The sequence below is a fragment of the Glycine soja genome, chromosome 18 (assembly GCF_004193775.1).
Source record: "Glycine soja cultivar W05 chromosome 18, ASM419377v2, whole genome shotgun sequence".
In the NCBI taxonomy this organism is placed as follows: Eukaryota; Viridiplantae; Streptophyta; class Magnoliopsida; order Fabales; family Fabaceae; genus Glycine; species Glycine soja.
Window position 1 is genome coordinate 6424674 of NC_041019.1, and position 11387 is coordinate 6436060.

The 11387-nt window shown below is 34.2% G+C and overlaps 1 pseudogene across 1 annotated transcript; it reads right to left on the reverse strand.

Annotated features, from left to right (window-relative positions):
• Window positions 1-1325: 1325 nt before the first annotated feature.
• Window positions 1326-8763, reverse strand: LOC114394755 (annotated as a pseudogene). The gene is made up of 4 exons (XR_003662829.1): window positions 5797-8763; window positions 4923-5440; window positions 3885-4813; window positions 1326-2139 (listed from the first exon to the last, which is right to left on the reverse strand). The product of XR_003662829.1 is annotated as a protein EIN4-like (transcript).
• Between the last annotated feature and the right edge of the window lie 2624 nt (window positions 8764-11387).

Consider the following 11387-nt stretch of genomic DNA (forward strand, 5'->3'; position numbering starts at 1 on the left):
AGGATTTTTATCTGTTTTGTTCTTAAGGAAATTCCTAGAACCTTCTCTTCTTTTGGAAGTTTCTCCATAATTTTTCTTTCCTCCATTTTCTTTGTTTTGGGGTTGAAATTTAAACTTTGACTGGAAGGCATTTTCAATTGTATCTTCTTTATACCTATACAGTCTTTGCTCTATGCTTCAAGAGAGCCCACAAGTTCTGTCTCTGATAGAGTGGACAGATCTTTGGTTTCCTCAATCGTTGTCACGATTGGGTCAAACTTTTGGGGCATAGTAATTAGAATTTTCTCAACAATTTTCTTGTCAAGAATATCTTCCCCAAAAGCTCTCATTTGATTAACTATTTCTTTAACTTTAGAATAGTAATCTTTAACTATCTCAGACTCTTTCATCTTCAATAGTTCAAAATATCTTCTTAGAGATTGAATTTTAACGGCACATACCTTAACACTTCTTTGAAACTCCTCCTGCAATGTGTTCCACGTTTCTTTGGCAGTCTTAGCTCCCATAATTCTTGGGAAAATTGGATCATCACCGCTTGTTGCAAGGTGAACAACGCCTTTGAATTTTTCTGTTTATTTTTCTTCAACTCTTTTTCTTGAGATGCATTAAGAGCTGAAGTATTCGCAGGAACAGTGAAGCCTTCTTCTACTATGTCCCATAAATCTTGAGATGAAAAATATGTTTCCATTTTAACACGCCAGAAATCATAATTTTCACTGTTGAAGATAGGGACAGAAATAGTTAACGATTGAGTAGTGTTATCCATAGCTTAGAAAAAAATATTATTGGAGTGAGTTAATAGTACAAAGGAAATTTTTGAAGTAGTTGGGGGGATTTTGGAATGATAGGTAGGTAATATAACTACGCCCGATGTATGACCAAACGTAGCTCTGATACCACTATTGGTAGTTGGTTAGATGATAGTTGATAGTTTTAGAGAATTGTTTTAGAAAGAAGACTATGTCATTGATTTCTTGGATTCAATTACAACATACAAATTGCCTATTTATAGGCTCAAGTCACCAACCTCTCAATGGTGGTGAATGTTTCTACATTACTTTAGGTCTTTTTAGAGTTTTCATGATAGATTAGTATCATGCTAGTTCTAGATTCTTCTATCTTATACATACACTTATAATTCTATATTGTTCTACCATATTCATACATATTATAGTTCTAGATTGTTCTACCATATTCATACACACTATAGTTCTAGAATATTCTACTTTTTTCATACATATTATTTTTAAGAATATTCTAGAAATTTGTAGCAATTTTAACACTTAGGAGTAGAGAAGAAAAATACGAATTAAATAGTCAGCAAAAGGAGTTTTATTGCAATAGGTAGAGATGAAAGAGAAAAGAATGTAAGGAAGTGTGTATTATTGCACTAAGACACTCTTGAAATAGAAAATGTCTTGGCATCAAATGAAGCTATTTGGCTAAAAAAAATCAAACTAAATTGAAACAAAGCTACAATCAAGGGAGTGAAATCTTATTTCTCTCCTCTTCCAAGAAAATCAAAGTACACGGGAGAGAATACTCACTATGGAGAAAGGTACGCATTACTGGTTTATTTATTATTTGTGAGAATCATAGGTTTCAAGATTTTATCTGTTTCTTATAATTAATAATCTAGGAAACCCTTTAAATTTTTTACAATCTGATGAAATACGATAGGTTTTTGGATCAATCCATTCATTCCTGCAAGTAGGCATTTCTTCTCCCTCACATGTTCATCTGCACTGCTATAAGAGCTATAATCAAGGGCCAACTATGGCTATGGAACTTCCGGATTCTCTTTACCACTTCAAAGCCATCCATTTCAGGCATGTGAAGATCCAACAGGATAATTCTGAATGAGTTACCAGCACCACTGATAGCACTCAGGCACTCAAATCCTGATGAAACAGCAATTACATGAAAACCAAGCTTCTCAAGTAGCTTCTTGGTCACGGTCCTGTTTACACCATCATCCTTGGCTAACACAGCCTTAAGGCCTCTGAACTGTGAACTCGAATAATCTTTAGGTGCAAATATGGATTTTTCAAGAGATGGTCCTATCTGAAACTTGAGAAGTGTCATGCCTTGCACCAAGCCAAGGGTGTTCGGAGATATCCATATATTACCTTGCATCATCTACATATTATTCCACATTGTAAAATCAGAGTTACGAAAACAATCATACAATGATGAATTAAAAAATATTACATAAGGTTCATTTGCTGAACAAATTAGCAGATAGGCAAGTTCAGAGAAAGAAATTTGGGTTTGGGGCAAAACACTTCAGCATTTTGCTAGAGCTATTCACCCACTTAACCCCAAAATGCATGAACCTTCTTATTGGTCACTTAATCCAACCAATGAAAGAAAAATAGAATTTTTTCTAGTCTAGTTTATGGTAGGAAAATTCCACAACTAATTGGATGATCTTACAAATTAAAAAAAGGTAATCATTTCCAAGGACATCATGACTTGAGTTGGATTAAGACATAAACAGCATGCCAGCTCTTAGATGAATCCCGCCCGTAAGGAGAGAAATCTATGCAAAATTGTGTCAAATATAAGTAATCAACAATTCCGTATTAACAGATTGCCCATAGTTACACTTTCCGAATGAATTGTTAGAACAAACAAAACTAACAAATACTTTCACTAAAGTTGAAGTTATCATATTAATTCATAAAATTTTAAAGAAAAAAATGGCAGCAAAAGTGATAGATCAGTGCATGGTCAATTTGGAGTAGATGATCCCCTTTGAGCATCCTAGGGTGCCACAATTATTCAGCAACATATGAGCCAAATTAAGCTTAATGCAAACATGAAAAGCAAGGAACAATGATTCCACTACTGAGCACCATGCTCTATATATAACTTCCAAATGCTAAGGTGATAACCAAAATTTTTGAGGCATGTAGAAGGTGAAAAGGTTGTGGTATTTTATTTCTTGTTGGTTCAAGTTTGATGCATCGAATCTCAAATTCATCTCTAGAAAAAAAGGTTGTATAGGCACCAAAAATCATTGAAGTGAAACAGCAGATGTCAATAGCCGTTTTAGAACTGGAATTCAACTCGATATCCCCAGAATTATTCCCCCCACCCCCATTAGAGCTAAAAGCAGAATCTGACAAGAGGCAAGCAAACTTTCAAAAGCAAAATTGTGTTTTGTAACACACAAGCAACATGATAATATGCATATTGGTTTGAACATAACCGAGCACAAGATTTGTTGAGGCATTGACTAAATAGAAAGCTTCCCAATTATTATTAAATCTGATCTGTCAGCAATATCACCCAATCTAACTTGTTATGATAGTTTCACCACCCATTTCAAACATCATAAACAATTCCACATTGGATAATTCTGAAAATTCAGATCAGCAATCAAATTTGTCAAACCAAACATCATCCTATAAGCATAAAATGTAGTGAGTTAAACAAACCATTTGGTCCTTATAGGTGACACTCACTTAAGAATCAGTCCTTGTATGCAAAAAGCTTAAGTTTTAGTCTCTATAAAGCTATAAGGGCATATAGGGACTAAAACTTAAGAAACATAGTAAAAGCAGGGCCAATGTGTACTAACAAGTAATAAGAGCGTATATGGACTATAACTTCAATTTTTTTCATACAGGAACTGATTCATAAATGAGTGTTGCGAATAAGGATCAAATGATTCGTTTAACCAATGTAATTCTAAGGTCTAAAGCTAACTGCTATCAATTTATACAGTTAATGGATGACTGCATAAATTCACTAGAGAGGAGGAGGAATGTGTCCTTTATAAGTTACCGCTAAAAAGTTAACAGGGAAATTATACATCTGACTATAATCAAATAGATGATGATGATACAGAAATTAGATATAGATAATGATGCATCTACCTGTACCATATTTTTTGCACATGCTGAAGCTCAACCCCTCCTTAGTTTCATTGTTGTAGTACTGCCTCCTACCAGTATAATGTATTGTTGAAATTGCTTCATCTGGCTGAGAACTCGAGTAATCTGAAAATCAAATTTTATATGTACATACTCATTTGTACTGCTTGATCTCCAGATTCCAATATTTTTATCATCCCTGTCTCCACCATCACTTTCAAGAAAAACTCAAAAATTGAGAGTCCCTTTGTCATTCATGTTCAATAAATAGCCAATCATGTGTAAAATTTCTTGAAAAGCCCTTGCCTCATCACCCATAACTGTTTCAGGCAAAGACTTCTGGACATCAATTTCAAAACCAAAGCCTTCATAAACACACAAGCACTTGGCAGTGGAAGCAGCTTCCCTCATCATTGAATGAAAGGTTTCATCTCTAACCGGAAGCCTCCCTTTTCGTTTTCTGCAATTTCCATTACATTATTAATCAAACTGGAGAGGAGAACACATGGCCAACTTTCAACATTATATCACCAATAATCTTCTGCTCAGACCACAAATTATCCTCTTGAAACAATGACAGCATCCCCAGAATACAATGCATAGCCCTCCACATTCCATGGCTCATGACATTCTCAAACGACTTCGTTGCTTGGCTGGCCATCGTTGCGTTCTTTTAAGCCTGTTGCAGTTCTCAGTTTCACTCTTCCATATTCTGTCTCATTAGCTGAGACTCTTCAAGAACAGACGCATGAGACAGGGCAACATCCACTTCAACTATCTCCATCTCACGGTAGGTCCAAACTCTAGTGCTTGAATTATGCCACAGAGCCACCACTACTCGCAGCTCCTAGAGCAGAATTACGCCTCAAAATCTTCACCCCCTTGGTCTTTCTTATCTCCAACACATTAGAGTCGTTCACCGGAATAGAATTCTGAAAATATAATCAAAATAAAAGTTAGCAGTCTCACATCTCTAATTTTGGTGACAAATTAAAGGGGTTCAATTTGATCCAGAAGGGGGATATGTGAGGCAATGGCTACCTGAGATGGCAAGAATGTCAACCGAGTGGATCCATCATCCTTCGGACGCACCGCTTCCTGTGCTTAGAGCAGCAGGAGTTATCCCAAGCCAATAATTGATATAGATTTGGCCAGAGAAAGACTCACTGAAGCTATATTCAAGATGTGGGAATCTGAAGCAGCTGACTCTGAACCAAGGGATGAAGTTGTTGTAGACAACTCTAACACTGTTGAAAATTTGGACACTCGAAAAGTTGTGGTTCTGGGAAAGGCTCCATCAGCTACTATTTCAGCTAATGATCAAAAGGTGCCAGCACTTCAGGATTCCAAAACAGAACCACCTAGGCGGAAGAGGCCAAAACATATGGTAGAGGAGGGGAAGAACAAGGATAACTCTCAAAATCATAACAAAGATACTGGCATGTCAAGCATTGACCAAGACATTTGCTCTACAGCTGATTCTTCATCATGTAAGAAGCAGTGTGCCAGTACAAGCTCATTCATTTTCAGTTCCACAGCAGTGGTCCTCATCTACTAATCTGAAGTGACCATGGCAAGATCAGATTGACATGGAGCAGAGTTCAAGCAAAGATGGTATGTATATTCTTTCATTTCCAAGGGAGAAAGAAATGAAAATACAGAATCAGACAAGAAACATCTTCACAAAAAGTTAATTGAATAAATGTTTGTTATAATAGTTTAGCTGATCTAAGAAAATTTCAGAACTACATTCATTAATAGCTTAAATATGAAGTCTAAGCTACAACTAATGCAACAGCAATATGATTGCCTGCAACTGAAGGAAGAAACTTGGACAAAACAGAAATAAAGAAAAAAATATTGTGAAAGGCACAATGATGTTAGGAGAAATGGAAAGTTGCCTCGTTGTCCTTACTGATATAATAAATGTCATTGCCTGCAATCCCCAAGGATGTAGAGAAGGTCTGCGAAACAAAACAAAAATCAGCAAGGACATATAGATAAGTTGAAGAACATCAAGAGCATGATAAAGAGCAGCATGGATGCATGGCTAATAAACAAAGGCAGCACCAATATCATTGCTTCTCATGCAAACAATTTCATGAGACCAAGGGTAATGGAGAATACTTGATGTCAAAGGAAAGGAACAAATTGTAGTTGAGACTTCAACAGGTGCAAAGCTAAACATTGATACTCTTCTAGTACCTGGAATTAGTCAAACTTAATGAGTGAGTCAAATGCTTGAAAAACTATAATCTCCACATTTTTAATGATAAGTCATACAAGATGCATGACATTTGATCCATGAAGAAACACTTCGTTGATACTTGATAATAAATATGATAGACAAAAACAAATAGTGACGCTCAACTTGATTCTCTGCTGAAATAGAAAATATCTTAGCAACAAATCAAGCTATTTGGATAGGAAAAATAAAATAAAATTGAGACAAAATTGAAATGAAGCTATTTTATCGTGGGATCATCATAAGTCAACCATTGCCATCCCTAACACTCAAGTCAAGCATGATAGGACTAGGCACATAAAAGTTAAGTTTCATTAATCTAAGAAAGAGAAAAGGCTGGCTTAGTCTAGCTCATAGAAACTCTGAGAACCAGTTAGCACATATAATGACCAAGGTTGTAACCAAAAATACACTTGAATATCTTTAGAAAAAACTTGCATTTTTAAGGATAAACCTCGAGAAGAGTTGTATTCATATATTGTGGGAAATTTTGTGACAGACATTCCAGAAGCAAAAGATGTTAGATCCTTAAGTTTAGGACTGAGTTTGGGGTTTGTTAATGTTTATGCAGAAGTTCGTCTGTGTGCCCATTATAACTTAAGTAAATGATATTCAGCAGTGACAGAAATGTATGATTGACAAGTTTGCAGAAACATATGCTCTGTTCTCTTTTTAGCATCAATCTATTTTACCAGGATTATTTATTTTTCGATTTATAATTACCCTAACACCAGAGCCAAACCAATTGTAGGCTTCTACTATTTAGTTGCACCTTCTGTAGTCCATCAACAACATTATGAAGCACAAACCAAAAGAATCCTGTTGGAGAAATCTATCATATTGGCCTACAGTACACAATATGATTTTCCCCAATACTATCAACCTAAAGAATTTCTTAGAGCAGAAATCGACTTCACAATTGAATTTTATCCAACATTAGCCAGAAACCTTACAACCACAGTTGATCAAAACAGATGCATCTTATTTGATTCATGCTGAGGCAAAGTGATGATAGTAAATATGATAAACAGAAACAAAAAAAAAAAAGTAGTTGCCCAACTCAATCATCTGCTGAAACATAAAATATCTCAGTAGGAACAACACCATAACAAGCTAGTACCATCTCTAAAAATGTTTAAACATATATATTATTTATATTTTATCCAACCCAAGAGGGAGAGGAATAAGTTAGTTGAGTTAATTCTGGAAACCAGTTGGCATACATTATGACCATGACCGACACTCTAACCAAGAACACAAGTGAATCTCTTAGGACTAAACTTGGATGTTCAAGGATAAATCTCAATTATATGCTGAGATATTTAGGGCAGACTTATTTCGCAGTTGTGACTTTGAAGTTTAAGACTGAGTTCTGTGCCTGTCCAGGAAAAGCTGAAGTTAATAAAATTCATTCATGGCAGAAAACTTCTAAATACAAGTCCTTGCTCTTTTTAATAGTTTTCTGCAACATAAGGTGTTTTTAGTTCAGTTCTTTTGGCATCCTACATAGAAAGCTTCTGATGACAGTTGAAACTACTTCGATCAACATCATCGAGAATGCTCTTATGGGGATTCTTGTTTTTCCTACTATAGGAATTCTTATGTAAATGTTGACCTATTCAATATGCTTTTGCCAAAAGTCTCCACTTAAAGCATCTCTCTTAGTGGAACTAACGCTGCACAATTGAATTTGGTCCAACACGAGCAAGATTAGTCCGTAACATCATCAAGAATCCTAGTACGGGGAAGCCATTTTTTTTTACGATAGGAATTCTTTTGTAATCAACAATCACGTTATATAGAACTAGAACGTTTACCATCATGAATTACGTATCCCAATTGGTCCATGATTACGAACAGTCCAGTTTAGCTACTGTTAAGTCCAACAAAATGATAATGTGTATATCGAATTAATCCAACTTTTACAGAATATCAAAGTAAAACTAAAACAGCCTGGTTTATTTTGCTGTCAATAACCACACGATTTTAGGATTAGTCTAACCCCTTAATCATTATAAATTTTAAAAAGGAACTAGCACAGCAACAGAACATATTTTTGGAGAAAAATAAGACTACATAATATGTAGCAAAAAGGCAGAAACACAAGTAAAAACCTATATATAAATATATTGATGAGACCAGGCTGTGTTACATATGCTACACCTGATCCTGCGGTTGCTGCTCCACATTTCGCATCTGATCAATATAACCTGAAACTTGGAGCAGCAGCTGACTGATGTATTTGAAGAAGTAAACGACCAGCTGAGCGACTTGGTTGAAGAAGAAGAATTTGGCTAGAAGTAAAAGAAGCAAGTTGACCATAAAATAGCACATAAAGTCATGAATGAGAATCCACAGGAGTGTTTCACATCCAGTTATCCCTGACATGTGAAACGTTATGATGATAATTTGTTTGGTCATATCAGCGGTAGATGCAAGGACATGGGAAAATATAGCAGTGAGGAAAAGCATAAGAAACCTTGATTGTTGAAAAGGATTATTGGTGTTGGAGACTCCATACTTAATTCCAATACAAGTTAACTCCAAGGCTATAAGGACAAGGTACGCTTTCTGGATTTTCATACTGAAGTTGAGAAACAATGTATTTAGAAAAAAGGATTATTGTTGAAAAATATATTGTTGAAAAAGGATTATTGTTGAAAAATATATATTTATAGAAATTAATTTCATATCAGAACATAATTATTTTAATCTCGCGTTCACGTAACTTTTACGATTAGTCACTTATTTTTTTCAAATTCTCTTTTCACCAAGTTTGTTTCTTGATAAGTACAATGATTTGTTTGGAGGAGAAATTTTTTTTAAAAAAATAATACTAAAGTATATTTTTGTTTTTTTTTTAATTTATTCCATGAGTTTAAAAGTTTTACTTTAATTCTATATATGTCGAATTATTCTTTTTTTAACTTTTGACATTACCAAAATTCATTTTAATTAACATGACATCTCACACAATTTATTATATATTATCAAGTTGATTAAGTTAGTATGGTAAATTAATAAGACAAGTTTAATGGATGAAGTTAGATATGACAATGAAATTCATACATCCGTTTAAATTTGTCTTGATTTTGATGAAAAATAATCGAATAAATTTTCTTGATGATTTATGTAGACAAATACTATGTAAATACAAATAGTTAAAAATTAAATGTGTAACAATCAATTTTTTTAAATCATATTTCAATATAAATAAATAAAATAGATAATAGATAAACCAGTCAATCACATACAATCTCACTGTAACACGTTATTTACTTCTAAGTCTTACTAACCATTTTTGCGTTGATTGAAAAAATATGTGTTATGAAAATTATAAAAATATAAAAGAATTATAAACAATGCAGTTTTATATATTTTAATAAAAAAATTATTCCTTTAATTCTTTAAATAGTTTCCTAAAACACCGGTAAAAGTTCCTTTTAAGATGTCTCTAAATTGTGGGTCTAGTAATCAGGCTGAAAAGAGATGTAGCTATATTCCAAGACTTTTAATATGTCTCTAAATTGTGGGTTTAAAAACTTTAGTTATTATAAAGTCATCCAAAACTTTTAACAAGTCAGCCACTTTTGTTGTCATGACACGTTTGTCACTAGCTTCCAACCCTTCCTATACTATTCCTGTATAAATATCTCCAATTCCTTCTTGTTGGATACCTCCTAGTCGAGTTCCCTCTCTAAACGACAAACAATTATATTTGTTGGATATCTCCAATTATATTTGTTTCTAAGTATAAAAAATATTTATGTATTGACCATGTTACACTATATTTAATCATAAATTATTGTTTGAATTACTTTAAAATTTTTATTTTAAAAGTTAATAAAATTATTTTGGTGGATTTGGGAATTTGGGATTTGTCAAAAAATAGCACATAAAGTCATGAATTTGGGATCGAGTCGACTTAATATATACCGTTAGATTAAGGACAGCTTAGACTTTTGACGCTATAAATAGTTGGGATCGAGTCTTTGATCGGCAGAGCTCCAATTCCTTTGATTTTCGATACCATAAAGCTTACCTTGTTTCTCAACTTCAGTATGAAAATCCAGAAAGCGTACCTTGTCCTTATAGCCTTGGAGTTAACTTGTATTGGAATTAAGTATGGAGTCTCCAACACCAATAATCCTTTTCAACAATCAAGGTTTCTTATGCTTTTCCTCACTGCTATATTTTCCCATGTCCTTGCATCTACCGCTGATATGACCAAACAAATTATCATCATAACGTTTCACATGTCAGGGATAACTGGATGTGAAACACTCCTGTGGATTCTCATTCATGACTTTATGTGCTATTTTATGGTCAACTTGCTTCTTTTACTTCTAGCCAAATTCTTCTTCTTCAACCAAGTCGCTCAGCTGGTCGTTTACTTCTTCAAATACATCAGTCAGCTGCTGCTCCAAGTTTCAGGTTATATTGATCAGATGCGAAATGTGGAGCAGCAACCGCAGGATCAGGTGTAGCATATGTAACACAGCCTGGTCTCATCAATATATTTATATATAGGTTTTTACTTGTGTTTCTGCCTTTTTGCTACATATTATGTAGTCTTATTTTTCTCCAAAAATATGTTCTGTTGCTGTGCTAGTTCCTTTTTAAAATTTATAATGATTAAGGGGTTAGACTAATCCTAAAATCGTGTGGTTATTGACAGCAAAATAAACCAGGCTGTTTTAGTTTTACTTTGATATTCTGTAAAAGTTGGATTAATTCGATATACACATTATCATTTTGTTGGACTTAACAGTAGCTAAACTGGACTGTTCGTAATCATGGACCAATTGGGATACGTAATTCATGATGGTAAACGTTCTAGTTCTATATAACGTGATTGTTGATTACAAAAGAATTCCTATCGTAAAAAAAAATGGCTTCCCCGTACTAGGATTCTTGATGATGTTACGGACTAATCTTGCTCGTGTTGGACCAAATTCAATTGTGCAGCGTTAGTTCCACTAAGAGAGATGCTTTAAGTGGAGACTTTTGGCAAAAGCATATTGAATAGGTCAACATTTACATAAGAATTCCTATAGTAGGAAAAACAAGAATCCCCATAAGAGCATTCTCGATGATGTTGATCGAAGTAGTTTCAACTGTCATCAGAAGCTTTCTATGTAGGATGCCAAAAGAACTGAACTAAAAACACCTTATGTTGCAGAAAACTATTAAAAAGAGCAAGGACTTGTATTTAGAAGTTTTCTGCCATGAATGAATTTTATTAACTTCAGCTTTTCCTG